We start from the raw sequence: 16,988 nt of genomic DNA, 5'->3' as shown, positions 1-16,988 counted from the left end.
CCTGACCACTGCATGATTTCAACTAAAATCACGGTTTTCAATGTCACTTTGTAAAAAAAATGTTCTACAGTATGTGGTTTGGCGCAAAATATTGCCCGACATTTATCATTGACTTTAGACTGATTTTTGTGTCTACAAAAGGGGCAAAAAAAGGCACAAGCAGGGATTATTTGCGCCTTTTTTGCGCCTTTTGGCTTACACATTTCTGCTGTTTTTGAGTTGTAATCCACTGATTTTGGCAATACACATGATATGGAAGGGTTTTATGAACCGTGCCTTTTTGTGAAAAGGCGCAAAAAAGGCGGAAAGCCACTGAAAAGTCTCTAAAACTACACCAGCCCAGACTTAGCTTAGCTTTTTGGTGTATGTGAAGAGAGAAATTTCAGAAAATGTGACCTGCACAAAATGTATCAAAATGTGACCATTTCATAAATTTGTTGCTCCTACACATTACAGCACACAAAAGAAAGGTGTAGAAAAATGCTTCACTTACACTACAATGATAAATGCTTCACTTACACCTACAATGATAAATGCTTCACTTACACCTACAATGATAAATGCAGGCCATTGGGGGGTATTTATCAATTTTGCCTGTTGACAGTTTCTTTTTACCCTTTTTTTTTCACTTTGGTTTTCGTGGACATGCACCAAATTTATCATTTGGTGCAAGTTGTTAGTAATTTTGGCTCAAATGTTGAAATCAGCTGTTCACAGCGCCTTTTACACAGAACTTACCGCCATAGAGGACGCATATTTTACCCTGTAGAGCAGCCATTTCGGAGTCCCTCCTGCAGTATATCAGCAAGCGACATGAGTTATTTTCTTTTGTGGGGTTTATAGCCACCATGTGAAATGGATTTTATTTTCAACTTGGGTAGTTTTTTTTTTTTTTTTTTTACTTTAGTGCAGTGGTCTCCAACCTGCGGACCTCCAGATGTTGCAAAACTACAATTCCCAGCATGCCCGGACAGCCGTTGGCTGTCCGGGCATGCTGGGAGTTGTAGTTTTACAACATCTGGAGGTCGGCAGGTTGGAGACCACTGCTTTAGTGCTTACCTTTCCTGAACCCTTGTGGCCATGTCCAATGCTGGCTCAACGGAGGGTGAAGGTTCCTCAGAGACAACTATGTCGCAGGATAGTATTGAGCAGCCCTGGAGGCGTCGCTGCTTTCACAAAAAAAAATGTTTTATATATTTTGACGCCTTTACATTTTCTGACATTGCTAAGTGTGTTTTCCATGTGCAAAATTTCTTGGCGGGGATTTGCGCCAAAAAATCGGGAATTGCGCCAAAGATCGATTGGCGCAAATGATAAATTACTGACTAAAGTTAAAATCACACGCAGGACCGTGTGATTTTGAGAAAGTTGTAAAAATGACACAGTGGAGAAGATGCGCCAAACTTTGGCACAAAAAGACACTGCGCCAAAGTATTGCGCCAAAGTTACATGAAAAAAAAACACACAAATCCTTTGATAACCCCCCCCCCAATGTCTCTAAAAACAACTGCACCAGAAAATAGAGACAAACTACAGCCAAAATAATGTAGTACAAAGTTTTATCCATACCCCCCCCCCCCCCCATGTGTCTAAAGGAAATATAGAATGTATTATTATTATTATTATATAACTATCTATCTATATATTTATTTATTTTTATTGTTGTATTTACTCCACTTCGGTTGTGTAATTGGCAACAGAATCCTGTGTGTAATTTTGCTTAGTAAATCTTCCCCAATTTTTTTGCCCATATCATACCCACTCCCCATCATTAGTACAGCGCCATTTGTCTCATTCCAACACAACTCTATCTATACATTTTATTACTCTAACTTGGCCATGTGATCATCAGTCTGACTCACAGAAAGTCACATGGCTCCAGAAGTCAGTTCGGAGTCAGTTGACTTCCTGTGAACTACAGGATGACATCTTTAGACTGATTCCTGACGGGTATTTTCCCACAGTATTTGCTAAGGTTTCCCTACATTTTGCTTATTTTTTTTTTATTTTCTTTTTTAGCTTTTACAACTGTTCTGGTCTGTCAGGTTGTCCTCAGCTCAAATACACCTTACTAAACCTTATTAGATATGTTGGGATTTTTCAAAACTATTGGGACACGCCCCTTTTGTCATGTCCACGCCCCTTTCCCCAGTGAGCACACCCCCTTTTCGTTTTTTTCTGTTACATTTTTTTTTTTTTTTGGGTTGCAAATAATTTGGGTGCAAAACCATAGGAAAAATTGTTGGGATCGTGTTAGTAAATTACCCCCATTGTGTTTCTTGCTGCATTTTTTCCCATTTTTTTTGCCATGAGTTTCTGCAATTATGCAAATTATTGTAAAAATGTGCAGTTTTTACTGTGATTTTTCAAGCAATAATAGCTGAAATGCAATAAAAACATTTGTAAAAATTTGTATAAATTCAACATAGCCTAAAAACTTTTTTCCGGTGGGGAAAAAACAAATTCAAATCAAATGGTGCCAGCAAGTTAAACAGATTTGTAAATCACTTCTATTAAAAAAAATCATAATCCTCCCAGCATTTATCAGCTGCTGTATGCTCCACATGAAGTTCTTTTATTTTTGAATTTCTTTTCTGTCTGACCACAGTGCTCTCTGCTAAAAAAATTCTGTCCAAGTCAGGAACTGTCCAGAGCAGGAGCAAATCCCCATAGCAAACATGTTCTGTTCTGGACAGTTCCTGACATGGAAAAAGGTGTCAGCAGAGAGCACTGTGGTCAGACAGAAAATACATTCAAAAAGAAAAGAACTTCCTCAGATGATAAGTACTGGAAGGATTAAGATTTTTAAATAGAAGTAATTTATATATCTGTTTAACTTGCTGGCACTGGTTGATTTGAAAATAATTATTTTCCACCAGAGTACCCCTTTAAATCTTCATATAACACCTCAGTTGGGATTATAGGTTAAATCACTTTCGCCTCATGGCAATTTTCCCCCCAAAAATGCCCTCTGAAAAAGGAAATGCATCAAAATTCCACATAATGTGAACAGACCTCAATCCATTTATGAGTCTAATGAGTTCACCTGGGTGATCACCAGCAGCAGCTTAATTAGATGACCAGGTGCGGTGATCAAATGCCACACCCAAATCCAGAGGATTTATGGGAAATGTAGGCCACATTCCAGATCCATTTCAGTGATTTGATTTACATAAAGAATGGAGCCTAACCCACGACTGCCGCATCAGCTGAAACAGGTAAGCACGAGAAATACACAAGAACCTCCACATTATATTCTAATAATAGGTTATGCTGTACTATAAGCAAAAAAAATCCAGTAGTGTTTCTTAAACAAATCAAATATTGTTTAAAATATATAAACATTTTTCCCCAGAGAAAACAATTGAAGAAACACGTGTAAAAAAATGTTCCATATCTGGAGTAAATATTGTATTGATCTTTAATACCGAGCAGCATTGTGTTCTGTTTTACTTGGCTATGTCTTGTCCCAGGGGGAGTATCTTATTGTTGGTTAGATTTCCTGACCTTACAATATTCAATGCAATTCAGCCCCTGATAATTGCAAATGACTTTATTGTATGAAGCGTTATATTATTTATCATCATAGAACTGATCTGTACACGTGTAATCGGCTATTGGCTGTTTGTGGAATAAAATGATGCACTTAATTTACTGCAGCCACTTAAAGTCTAGTCCATTGTGTTTCTGTCCATCATTGTTAGCATTATAGATGTAGCAGAGACAGATATTGCTATTAAAGCAAGCATGTCAAACTCAAAGGCTAACATGGGCCAAAAAAAACAAGGTTTATGATTATGTGGGCCGCATGAAAAAACACCCCATGTCCCCCTTGCACAGCAACCCATGCCCCCCTGCACAGCATCTCATGCCCCCCTGCACAAGACCCCATGCCCCCCCTGCACAAGACCCCATGCCCTCTTTGCACAAGACCCCATGCCCACCCTACACAAGACCCCATGCCCCCCTGCATAACACCACATGACCCCCTTCACAAGACCCCATGACCCCCCCTTCACAAGACCCCATGCCCCTTTTGTACAACACTCCATGCCCCCTTTGAACAAGACCCCATGCCCCCCTTTGCACAAGACCCCATGCCCCCCTGCACAAGACCCTGCCCCCTGCACAAGACTGTGCAGTACAGTTCCCCCACATTAGGTGCAGTATAGTTCCCCCACATTAGGTGCAGTATATTTCCCCAACATTAGGTGCAGTATAGCTCCCCCACATTAGGTGCAGTACAGTTTCCTCACATTAGGTGCAGTATAGTTCCCCACATTAGGTGCAGTACAGTTCCCTCTCATTAGGTGCAGTACAGTTCCCCACATTAGGTTGGCAGTATAGTTCCCCCACATTAGGTTGGCAGTATAGTTCCCCACATAAGGTGCAGTACAGTTCCCCACATTGGGTGCAGTATAGGTCCCCCACATTAGGTGCAGTACAAATCCCCCACATTAGATGCAGTACAGTTCCCCCACTTTAGGTGCAGTACAGTCCCCCCACATTAGGTGTTGTATAAGTCCCCACATTAGGTGCAGTACAGTTCCCCCACATTAGGTTTGCAGTATAGTTCCCCACAATAGGTGCAGTACAGTTCCCTCACATTAGGTTGGCAGTATAGTTCCCCAGATTAGGTGCAGTATAGTTCCCCCACATTAAGTGCAGTGTAGTTCCCCACTTTAGGTGCAGTATAGTTCCCCACATTAGGTGCAGTACAGTTCCCCCACAGACATACAGCCTTAAGCCAAATACAGTGTATGGCTGGAGGCTGTATGCCTGTTTACTGCCCCACTTCAGTGCTCCGACTACCACTCCTCTGGTCCGGGGTCACGATCTTCTGCTATGGCCTATGGGCCATAGCAGTAGGTCCGGGGAACCGGAGGAGCGCTGGTCGGAACACCGAAGATGGCGTGCTGGTGAGTGGTGACTTACCATACCCACGCATTCTCCTCACTACTCCACTCCGCTTTTCTCCTATGGGCGCACACACGGGACGTCAGTGATGTCCCTGCGTGCACTACCTCCTGGCGGCCCCTGCATTTTTAAAGTTAATGCGGGGCTGCAGAGAGGTAACTGGGGCATCCTTGTGTCCTGAAAAGATTTTTCGGGACACAGGGATACCGGGCTGCATGTTTGACACCCATGATTTAAAGGGTAACTATCAATTTGAAAAAGCCACATGCTACACAACTCAAATAAATAAAGGGATCACTTAAACAACAGAATGTAACTCCAAGTCAATCCCACTTCTGTGAAATCACTGTCCACTCAGGAAGCAACACTGATTGACAATCAATTTCACATGCTGTTGTGCAAATGGAACAGACAACAGGTGGAAATAATAGGCAATTAGCAAGACACCTACAATAAAGGACCACTGCTCAGTTCCTATGCTTCCTGGCTGATGTTATGGTCCCTTCTGAATGCTGGCGGTGTTTTCACTCTAGTAGTAGCATGAGACGGAGTCTAAAACCCACACAAGTGGCTAAGATAGTTCAAGATGGCACATCAATGCGAGCTGTGGCAAGAAGGTTTCCTGTGTCTGTCAGCGTAGTGTCCAGAGCATGGAGGCGCTACCAGAAGACAGGCCAGTACATCAGGAGACGTGGAGGAGGCCGTAGGAGGGCAACAACCCAGCAGCAGGACTGCTACCTCCGCCTTTGTGCAAGGAGGAGCAGGAGGAGCACTGCCAGAGCCCCGCAAAATTACCTCCAGCAGCCCACAAATGTGCATGTGTCCACTCAAAGGTCAGAAACAGACTCCATGAGGGTGGTATGAGGGCCCGACGTCCACAGTTGGGGGTTGTGCTTACAGCCCAACACCGTGCAGGACATTTGCCATTTGCCAGAGAACACCAAGACTTGCAAATTCTCCACTGGCGCACTGTGCTCTTCACAGATGAAAGCAGGTTCACACTGAGCACATGTGACAGACGGGACAGAGTATGGAGACGTGGAGACCGTTCTGCTGCCTGCAATATCCTCCAGCATGACCAGTTTGGCGGTGGGTCAGTAATGATGTGGGGTGGCATTTCTTTGGGGGGCCGCACAGCCCTCCATGTGCTCGCCAGAGGTAGCCTGACTGCCATTAGGTACTGAGATGAGATCCAAGTCAATCACACTTCTGTGAAATCACACTGTCCACTCAGGAATCAACAATGAATGACAATCAATTTCACAAGCTGTTGTGCAAATGGAACAGACAACAGGTGGAAATTATAGGCAATTGGCAAGACACCCCCAATAAAGGAGTAGTTCTGCAGGTGGTGACCACAGACCACTTCTCAGTTCCTATGCTTCTTGGCTGATGTTTTGGTCACTTTTGAATGCTGGCAGTTGTTTCACTCTAGTGGCTTTCATGAGACGGAGTCTACAACCCACACAAGGGGCTCAGGTAGTGCAGCTCATCCAGGATGGAAAATCAATGTGAGCTGTTGCAAGAAGGTTTGCTGTGTCTGTCAGCATAGTGTCCAGAGCATGGAGGCGCTACCAGGAGGAGCACTGCCAGAGCCCTGCAAAATAACCTCCAGCAGGCCACAAATGTGCATATGTCCACTCAAACGGTCAGAAACAGACTCCATGAGGATGGTATGAGGGCTTGACGTCCACAGGTGGGGGTTGTGCTTACAGCCCAACACCGTGCAGGATGTTTGGCATTGCCAGAGAACACAATATTGGCAAATTCACCACTGGCACACTGTGCTCTTCACAGATGAAAGCAGGTTCACACTGAGCACATGTGACAGACGAGAGTCTGGAGACGCCATGGAGAACGTTCTGCTGCCTGCAACATCCTCCGGTGGGTCAGTAATGGTGTGGGGTGGCATTTCTTTGGGGGGCTGCACAGCCCTCCATGTTCTTGCCAGAGGTAGCCTGACTGCCATTAGGTACCGAGATGAGATTCTCAGACCCCTTGTGAGACCATATGCTGGTGCAGTTGGTCCTGGGTTTCTTCTAATGCAAGACAATGCTAGACCTCATGTGTCTGGAGTGTGTCAGCAGTTCCTGCAAGTGGAAGGCATTGATGCTATGGACTGACCCGCCCGTTCCCCATACCTGAATCCGATTGATCACATCTGGGACATCATGTCTCCCTCCATCCACCAACGCCAGGTTGCACCACAGTCTGTCCAGAAGTTGCTTTAGTCCAGGTCTGGGAGGACATCCCTCAGGAGACCATCCACCATCTCATCAGGAGCATGCCTAGGCATTGTAGGGAGGTCATACGGGCACGTGGATGCCACACACACTATTGGGCCACATTTTGACTTGTTTTAAGGACATTACATCAAAGTTGGATCAGCCTGTAGTGTGGTTTTCCACTCTGATTTTGAGTGTGACTTCATATCTAGCCCTCCATGGGTTGATACATTTGATTTCCATTGATAATTTTTGTGTGATTTTGTTGTCAGCACATTCAACTATGTAAAGACGAAAGTATTTCAAACGATTAGTTCATTCATTCAGATCTAGGATGTTTTATTTTAGTGTTCCCTTTATTTTTTTGAGCAGTGTACATCACTGAGTACACTCACAAGAAGTCCAGTGCTAAGAAATATATCCCCTATCCACAGAATATGAGATAAATGTTTGATCGTGGGGGGTCTGACTTCTGGGCCCCCCCCCTCGGCTCCAGCTCTGTACTGCTAAAGCGTGTTTCATACCCAGCAGGTCAGCTGGTACAAACACACCACCTTCATTGTCTTATGTCTCCGCCTCTCCCGTAGAGATGAATGGAGGGGGCGTGTTTGTACCAGCTGACCTGCTGTGTGAGAAATGTCACACACACCAGCACAGTTGGGGCCCCGTATGGGAGATTGCGGGGGACTTCATCTTTAAAGGGGTACTCTGTATGAAACATCTTATCCCCTATCCAAAGGATAAGGGATAAGATGTTATATCACTGGGGTGTCCCCAGCTGCGCCCTCTGCGGCACCCCGTCATTTGGTGCATGGAGCGAACTCCGTTCCGTGCCCGATGACTGGCAATGCAAGCCGCCATGCTCCCTCCATTCACCCCTATGGGAGGAGGCATGACAACTATGTACTAGCCGTCACGCCCCCTCCCGTAGACATGAATGGAGGGGGCCTGGCATGGCATCATGAACGTGGATGCTTCCCAGCGGCGGGACCCTCGCGATCTAACATCATATCTTAAGATGTTTCTAACAGAGTACCCCTTTAAATCAAGGTATGTGACTAGATCAGCTATCAAATCCAAATAGAAACGAATGGGTGATATGAACAAATTTACCGGAAATACATTTTAGGAGATTCGCTCTAGCCAGATAGTTTCTCTAATCTTTAGAGTGATTTTTCCTAACCATTGTGCCGACAGTTGTTGCAAAACTACAACTCCCAGCTTCGGCTGTCCGGGCATGCTAGGAGTTGCAGTTTTGCAACAGCTGGAGGAACTCTGGAAACACTTCTATACTCTTTTAGGAAATGTGTATGTTCTATGTTTCTATAGGTGGCCACCCAGTGGCTGGGATGTGATTTGTAGCCTACCAATGGTTTTGCTAGCTAGTTGTGTTAGGCTAGGTTCAGACTACGGAATTTCCACCTGCAATTCCTCTCTGAAATTGCAGGCGGAAATTCCGCTTGCTAAAATGTATAGTGTAGTGAATGTGTTTCCGTTCACAAATTCACACTTCGGAATTTGTGAAGCTGAATTTGTGAACGGAAAATCCCCTTGGAAATTTCCGCCTGAAGAAAGGGGTTGCTCTTTCTTCAGGCGGAAATCCGCGCGGAACACATTACAGTCTATGGGAGACTGCAGTGTCCGTGCGGTCCTAGCGCCGACTGTTTCAGTCAGCGCCGGCCGCACTCAGAATCTCCGGGCGGAAATTTTCTGCCCAGAGATTCCGTAGTCTGAACCTAGCCTTAATGTATTGATTTTGTTAGAAATTGGAATCCATTAGGAAATTTACAGAAAGGTAATGGTGGTCACATCTGTACCAAAACTGCCCAGTCTGGGCATGCTGGGAGTTGTATTGCAATAGTTGGGGGCACACTGTCTGAGAAACGCTGCTCTATCCTCAGGACCGTATTAACGAAAAGAGTGTCCGGAACAGAGAACTCCTTAAAATCTTATGGGTAGATTTGTTTGTGCATTTGGGGAATTCAGTAGATGTAAAAAATTCCACTTACTTCATCACCTTACGCAATTGTAATAGCGTTGCCTACCCTGTTCTCATAATCCATGAGCACTGACTGGACTGGATGCTAAGTCTAAGGAACTATAAGGGCTTCATATTTGATGTAGATGTGGATGTAGCAGCATGGACTCACCAATATTCTGTCATCTAGAATAGCCTGGTTTGGCTAGACTAACGGTATGTTTACACTGTGGCATCTCTGCTCGCAAAATTCCACAAGCAAAGATTCCGTCTGGTGGCCGCAGCTGAATTTTTTTTTTCAATAGGACCGCGTAGAACTGCGCTATCACCATTGACGGCTATGCAGTGCTCATGAACATGTTCCTTCTTTGCACGGAACAATTTCAGCGGCAGAATTGTTCGCCACTGAAATTCCTCGTGGGAGACCCATTCACACTGATGGTAATATTCACTGCGTGGAATTCCACTAACAGAATTCTGTGGCAATTCCGCAGTGTGAACATACCCTAATGCAGAGACTAAGTGGTCACCCTGGCCTTTATACCTTCAATATGTAAGGACTTTGCTGCAGGAGGTTCACCAGGGCTTATTGCCTAGCATAGTTATAGATTGGTGTCAGTAGCGTTGATGCAGTAGTAGCATAATCAACAACAGAGACATGGTTGTTACTTGGAAAATGGTCAAGGATGGAAGAAGCCAAAGGAAGAGACAGAAGCATGGTTGGGGTTGTAGCCAAGGGTCTGAGCAAAGACTAGAACTGAAGGTACCAGGTGAACAATCCAAAGAGTTAGGCAAAGGCCAGCATCAGGGTCAGTTAGGAATCAGAACAAGGAACAATAGCAGGACCTCAATGAGCAGGACAATTTCCCTTTATATAAGTCTCTAGGCATCATGTCAGTTTTGGTTGTGATTTGCTTTAGCAACCCTAAACTATTGTATAGCCAGAGCAGAAAAGCCATGGCCTGATTCAGTAGGGCTACAGCTGTAGATGGGAGCAAAAGAGGCGGAAGCAGGTGACTCCACCTTTTCTTCTCCTCTGATAGTATGCAATCTCATAGGCACATGTAGTGAGCTAAACTGCAGATGCATCCCCCTTTTCCCCCACCTCTCTTATTTGCTCTGTAACTCCAGATGGATATTTTTATAGACCGTAGGTGCCCATAAACCTTAGACAAAAGTCAGTTGAGCCCGGCAACTTCAGCAGGTTCGGACAGCTGTCTGAAGTATATGGCGACCTCCTGACTAACTTTGTGGGTAGAGAGAAGGGTCAGGCATGTTGGATTTTGACTGCCTGATCCTATTGTTGTGGGAGAGATAAGCCTCCAATATTGCAGTTTCCCCTCACCATTGAACATGAACATTCAGCCATGCCAAACATTGATGTGTATGGGGATAACGAGAGAGATAGCTATTGGCCAAACAATCATTAAGACGACAGCTATTAAAAGTGTATGACCACCTTAAAGGGGTCATCCGGCTAACAATACTTATCCTCTATCCACAGGATAGGGGATAAATGTCTGATCGCGGGGAGTCCGATTGCTCGGAACCCCAAGATCTCCAGAACAGGGCCGGTCTCTTACCTCTAAGTGCTCCGGCCTCCATCTTCCGGGACAAACTGGTCATGGCAGTGATGGTCTGCTAAGTCAATCACCAGCTGAGAGGTAAGAGATGGGCCCTGTTATGGAGATTGCAGGGGGCCCCAGCAGTCCACCCCCCCCTGCAGTCAGACACTTATTCACTATCCTGTGGATATGCTTTATTAACCTGATAACCCCTTTAAAACGTAGAGGTGAGAAACAGGAAGGAGGGAAACAAAGAAAGGTGAAGAATGTGGCTTTTCCACCTAATAAGATGTAATACAAAGTTTAATGTACTTCTGATTCATGCAAAAAAGTTAGAATAATAGCCCTGTTTTAAAATGCCGAAACCATGTCTTTCTTATTCTCAGACATCAAAGCTTAAACAAAATCTTTATCATGTTAATCCTAATGTCATTTGGTAGATTAACTGGATTTTTTCATGCAGCCTTTTTCAATTTTATTAACTTAAGCTGAATTGTGCAAGTTTGATTTCCTTATTAAAAAAAAATAAAAAAAAGGAAATATACTATTTTTTAAAGGGGTAGTGCAGCCAAAATGAGCTTATCCCGTATCCACAGAATAGGGTATAAGTAGCTGATTGCAGGGATCCGACCGCTTGGACCCCCACAATCTATGGAATGGGTTCCCATCTTGCATGTGGTCTATCACTAGATGGGGGTCTCTTTGGAGCCTCCATAGAGATGAACAGAGTGTGTGCCGTCTAACGCATGCGCTCCTCAATCAGAGCCAGGTACTATTCCGGAGATCGTGGGTGGTCCCTGCGGTCGGACCCCCACGATCCGCTACTTATCCCCTATCCTGTACATAGGGAATAAGTTACTTTTGGCTGCGGTACCGCTTTAAAGGTGTATGTAAGGTTTCTCTTGTAGTGTGATGTGGACAAAATGATGCTTTTATGCTGGGTTACGCAAATGTCAATGCAAAAGAAGATGTAGCAGCAGTCTGAAGGCACTAAGATATATGTAAATATGGATTATGTGATCCAATTTGAATTACATTACTGCAACATTTACTATCCTTAAATTTTAAGATTTGCAGCATGATACAAACATGTATGTATTATGTATGTATTACAAACATTGCATTGTACTGCGTTATACCAACGATCACTCAATTGCATGATCAAGTTTATTGTAATATTTAAAATATTACACAAAGCACAAACAAATCTTCTGTATTCTACATTTTTAAAGGCTGGATAGCCCCTTTGAGAGAGGATTTTTAGCTTTTAGATACATTGCTGCAACATTTACTATACTTGGATTAGATTCATATTGTGATTGTTTTTAGTTATATTTTATTTTTAGCAGTTAGTATTAAATATTTTGCTTTTTATCTTTACATATATATTTTATCTGTAAAGGGGTTATTACTAGTGTATACCTCAAGATTGGTGATACATATCTGACCTTGGAGGGCATCCAACCTCAAATGCCCACAAAGATCATGAGAACAAGGGTTCCCAGTCCCCATAGTGAATGGAACAGCAATTCAATTATCCCCTTTTGGATTATCGAACACAGGCGAGTAGAGCACTTGACTAGCGGGTGAATGGAACAGCAGTTGAGCATACACATTGGCCCTCCATTCAATTGGGAGACATGGGGCCCTCAATCTCACAATCACTGTTTGTTCAAGGGGGTTGAACCCCACCAACCAGCTAGTTCTGTTAATAGGCGATAACATTACATTTAGGGATTACCCCTTTAAGCAAATCATCAAAAAACTAAAAACAACTATAATATCCTAATAATGAAAAGCAAAATACTGCCCAAATAGAAGCTAAGAGTGAATAATATTGGCGTTTTTAAAGACGTACTGCCCAGAGTAGGAGCAAATTCCCGTAGAAAATGTATCCTGCTCTGGACAGCTCTTCAAATGGACAGAGGTGTCAGCAGAAAGCACTGTGGTAAGGCAGAAAGGAAATTCAAAAAGAAAAGAACTTCCTGTGGATCATAACAGCAGCTGGTAAGTACAGGAAGGATTAAGATTTTTTAATAGAAGTAATTTACAATTAACTTTCTGGCACCAGTTGATAAAAAAAAGAGTACCCCTTTAAGGATCAACAGTTACTCTAAGCTCGTATTTTGGCAGTACAATATTTTACTTTACAGGGGCTTGGATTGAAATTTGCTGTTTGTACATGGTGCTGCTGCCAAGTGGTTGATGGACCATACGCATGATGGCATGAGCTCAGGAGCTGAGGGGAAATTCTACAGCTGACGTGTTGCTGCAATGGCTGGAATCAAAGATAATGCATATTCCAGCGGAATAATCTCTCTGATTGCACAGTGGATAGCAACTATTGCATGTAAGTTGTTAGACAAAAAGGAAAGGGGCTCCCTGGGCCCCCGCAACATAATCATGGGGTGCTGATGGGTTCTCATGAAGGCCCCCAGGTCTGCCCTCTTAGTATACTTTTGAGGCCCTGTAAGAGATAGGACCAAATAGGATGCCTGTCAGTGTTACATTGATAAGCATAATACACTACAATTCAGAAGTATTGCACTGTACTATGTTATACCAATGATCATTAAATTACATGGTCAAATTCAATGTGATATTAAAAATATTACAGAAAAAAAGAAAACGAAATATATTTTCTACATAAGCCATCAGTATAAGATAGACAGGTGGCTAACTTTCATAGGCTGGTAGCTAACTTCCTAATATCGATGGCAAATTATTTTTGAAGTCTGGATTTTTTTTTAAAAGAAGGGTTTTTATATTTAGATTAATTATGAAATAACTTGGCACAGAATTATTGGCCTATAATTTGTACTATGGCCCTTTTCAAACATGTCCATATATTTAGTTAAATTTTTTTTTGCCTATTTCCATTTTCCCTGGGAAACCTGGGATAGACTGCAGCTCTTCTGTGGTGTCTATAGTTGTATTCTGGGAACAGCACTGTGTCCTGTTACAGTAAAATGTATCATATCCACATAATGATATAAGGACCTGACTGAGGAATGTGAAATAATGATATGAAGAAAACATTCCTGCTGGAAACAAAAGGACTATTAAATTACACTTAACTTTGTAATCTCCCTGTACAATGTATATTTACAAAAATGGTACAAAGTATGTGCACTCAGGAATACTCTTGTCTTACTTTGGATGATGGGTTACTTGCTAGATTAGCAGCTTGTGTACTTTTTAATGTAAACTATAATTAAACAATGACTGGATGACTTAGATCAGTGGTCGATGAAACCAGAAGCATAACACGTAGCTCCTGGGCCCATAGTGTAAAACCTGTAATAGGGCCCCCGCCTATAATGTGCCATTTGTAATACTGATGTTTTCCTATGTGGCAGAGGTAACTTGTGACCCCCTCAGGTATCTGGGCCCTGATGCAACATCTACCTCTGCACCCCCTATAGCTACGCCCCAGGATGCAGCTCAGTTTTCCCCAGGCAACCTCAAGGCAATAGCTTAGGCATGTTAGGCATCAAGGCAATAGTTAGGAATGAAATGGTTACCCATGTCTGAAATGAGAAAAAACATTTAAAAGGTTCTCCCATTCCTGACCACATTCCATTTAGTTGGACTCCCGGTCCCATGAAGGTTAGTGAACCCAGTGAAAAGAAATAAATCATTGAAGGGGTACTCCGCCCCTAGATATCTTATCCTCTATCCAAAGGATAGGGGATAAAAATTTATGATCATGGGGGTCCTGCCGCTAGGGACCCCTGCAATCTCCCTGCTGCAGCCAGTTTAGAGCATCGGGTGCAGCACCAGAGCCTTGTGACATCACGGCCATGCCACCTCAATGCAAATCTATGGGAGGGGGTATGACAGCCGTCACACCCCCTCCCATAGACTTGTATTGAGGGGGTATGACCATAACATCACGAGCAGGGCGTGATGTCACGAGCCTCTGCCCCGCATCGCCAATCATCCGTCACGGAGTGAATTTCAGAAGAGTCTGCAAGTGAAATTTGTGGGATATCTATAGTGTAACAGGGCCTAAGGCTATACATTGGCCTTTGGTTGTGCAGAAGATGTAATAAAATAACATAATTATTGCAACCTCAGTGTTTTCCCGTAGAAAACACCATCAAGGTAAACTGGGTCTGATATTTTCATTCGGGTCACAATGTTATCATGAAACTTGTTTCCAATATATAGAGAGTCTTTTATAGCCAATTTAGCACCACAATTACACCAGGACTTGCGGGTAGCCAAATGTCTCTGTGCATCCTAAATCTACAAAAAAAAAAATCGATGATATTTATCAATATAAAAACTTTACTGAAAATAAAGATTTAGTCAAACTAGTTAAATAAAAAAAACATCATAGAGAACCCTTGTATCTCATCTCATTAAAGGAAGTTTGTCATCAGTTTCACCTGCACTAACCTGTCAGGCAGTTCAAGTGACATTGATGACAACGGTACTTACCTGGTCCCATTCCATGCTGGGGTGCTCCAGCAAACTTCCGCGGTATCTTCCATCTGGGGCCGACTTGGCATATGGGAGGAGCTTAGTGACGTCACGACTGCTGTTCTCTGCTTTGTCTCACTGCTGGCAAACAATGGTAACGTCACTTAGCTCCGCACATGCTCCAAGTCAGCCCCGGAACGGAAGATACGGCGGAAGGTTGCGAGGTCATCAGTGTCACCTGCACTTCCTGTCTGTACCGACATGTTGACATGTTAGTGCAGGTGGCACTGATGACATATTTCCTTTAATTGGTGCACGTTCTTCCAAATACAAAAATTAGGAGGAAACCCACAAATACATAGTATACACTAAAAAACTGAGTTTGACACTTCTTCTGCTTAAAAATATATTTTTACTGAATACCAGTTAAAAATTCATATTTCTTATAATAATAGTACAGCCTGGGAGCAGGCAGAGGCACATCTTCCTAACATGGGTAAGATACTTTTAACATGAGCGGTAGTTGGACATGGCAGTAGGAACCTAAGTGATCATTCTTTTCACTATTACCTTATATTTGTCGTATAAATGGCATTTTCCGCTCATTGGAGTCTATTAGGACTTATCCACTGTGGATTAATATGCCATTCAGATCATACACTTTTGTGGTAGACTGGTCTGGTGGGGTAGCTTTATGTTTCATGTTACCCGGCCTAAATAGGATTTATGGATTTTGCCTCAAACCTTTGTTAGCGCTTTCCTAAGTGACACTCCAGCTTTTTTGGACTATTAGAAGAATATATGCATTTTTAATTAGTATGCAATAAAAATATATTTTCAAGTAGAAGAGGTATTGAACTCAGTTTTTTTATTAAATGTTTTTGTTTATACCTTGAAATACGCTGACAGAGATTCTTCCCCATATAGAAAAAGAAACATTTAGCATGTGACACCGTATGTAATATACTATTTAGACACCGTATATAATATACTACATTCTAAAGAATCCATAAACTCATAAAAAAGATAGAATAAGACAGATAAAGACAGAATAAATGATACACTGATTTAAAGTTATGCATTTCAATCCAAGATGAGGAGAAGCAGCACATAATGGATGATCTGATTACATTTGATAGAATATTAGATATTCAGAGAGGTGAAAACTATTTAGCCTAAATTAAGGTCGTAATAGGAGAAACACAGTATTACCCAATTACAACATGGCGGCTAAGGAGACAGCATAATGTTGGTGCTTTAACCTTTTTATGTGTATATCTGATAGCTTAAATGATTTTTCCCTTGCTCTGTTAGGTTTTAATGATGCTACGTTCCATCACCTCCAAGCATTTAAATTACCCATCAAACACATATGCTTGAGAGGTCAGGTCCAGTTAACTAGTTCTTGGTTAGACAAAAAAAACTCTCTAAGTGAAAAGCATCTGCACCATATGCTTGCATACATCTTGATAACAGATGGATATCCGTAGAGGATATTAAAATCTTCTTTAGCTACATAATGTCTTCCTAGAGTTTCCATTTAGGACTGAAAACACATACGGTGATCAGACATAACATTAAACCACTGACAGGTGAAGTGAATAACATTGATTGTCTTGTGACGGCGGCGCCTGATATAGGTCAGGATATATGATGCAGCAAGTGAACAGTCAGTTGAAGTTGATGTGTTGGAAGCGGGAAAATGGGTCAAGGGTAGGGATCTGAGCAACTCTGACATGGGGCAAATTGTGATGGATGGACAACGTGGACAGAACATCGCCAAAACATAAGGTCTTGTGAAGAGTTACCAGTATTTAGGGGTTAGTAGCTACCAAAAATGTAGATCGCTTCTTTCATTTTTTTAAAAGGCTTCTG

The sequence above is a fragment of the Hyla sarda genome, chromosome 2 (genome assembly GCF_029499605.1).
Source record: "Hyla sarda isolate aHylSar1 chromosome 2, aHylSar1.hap1, whole genome shotgun sequence".
Classification (NCBI taxonomy): domain Eukaryota; kingdom Metazoa; phylum Chordata; class Amphibia; order Anura; family Hylidae; genus Hyla; species Hyla sarda.
This window is presented reverse-complemented; position numbering follows the sequence as displayed.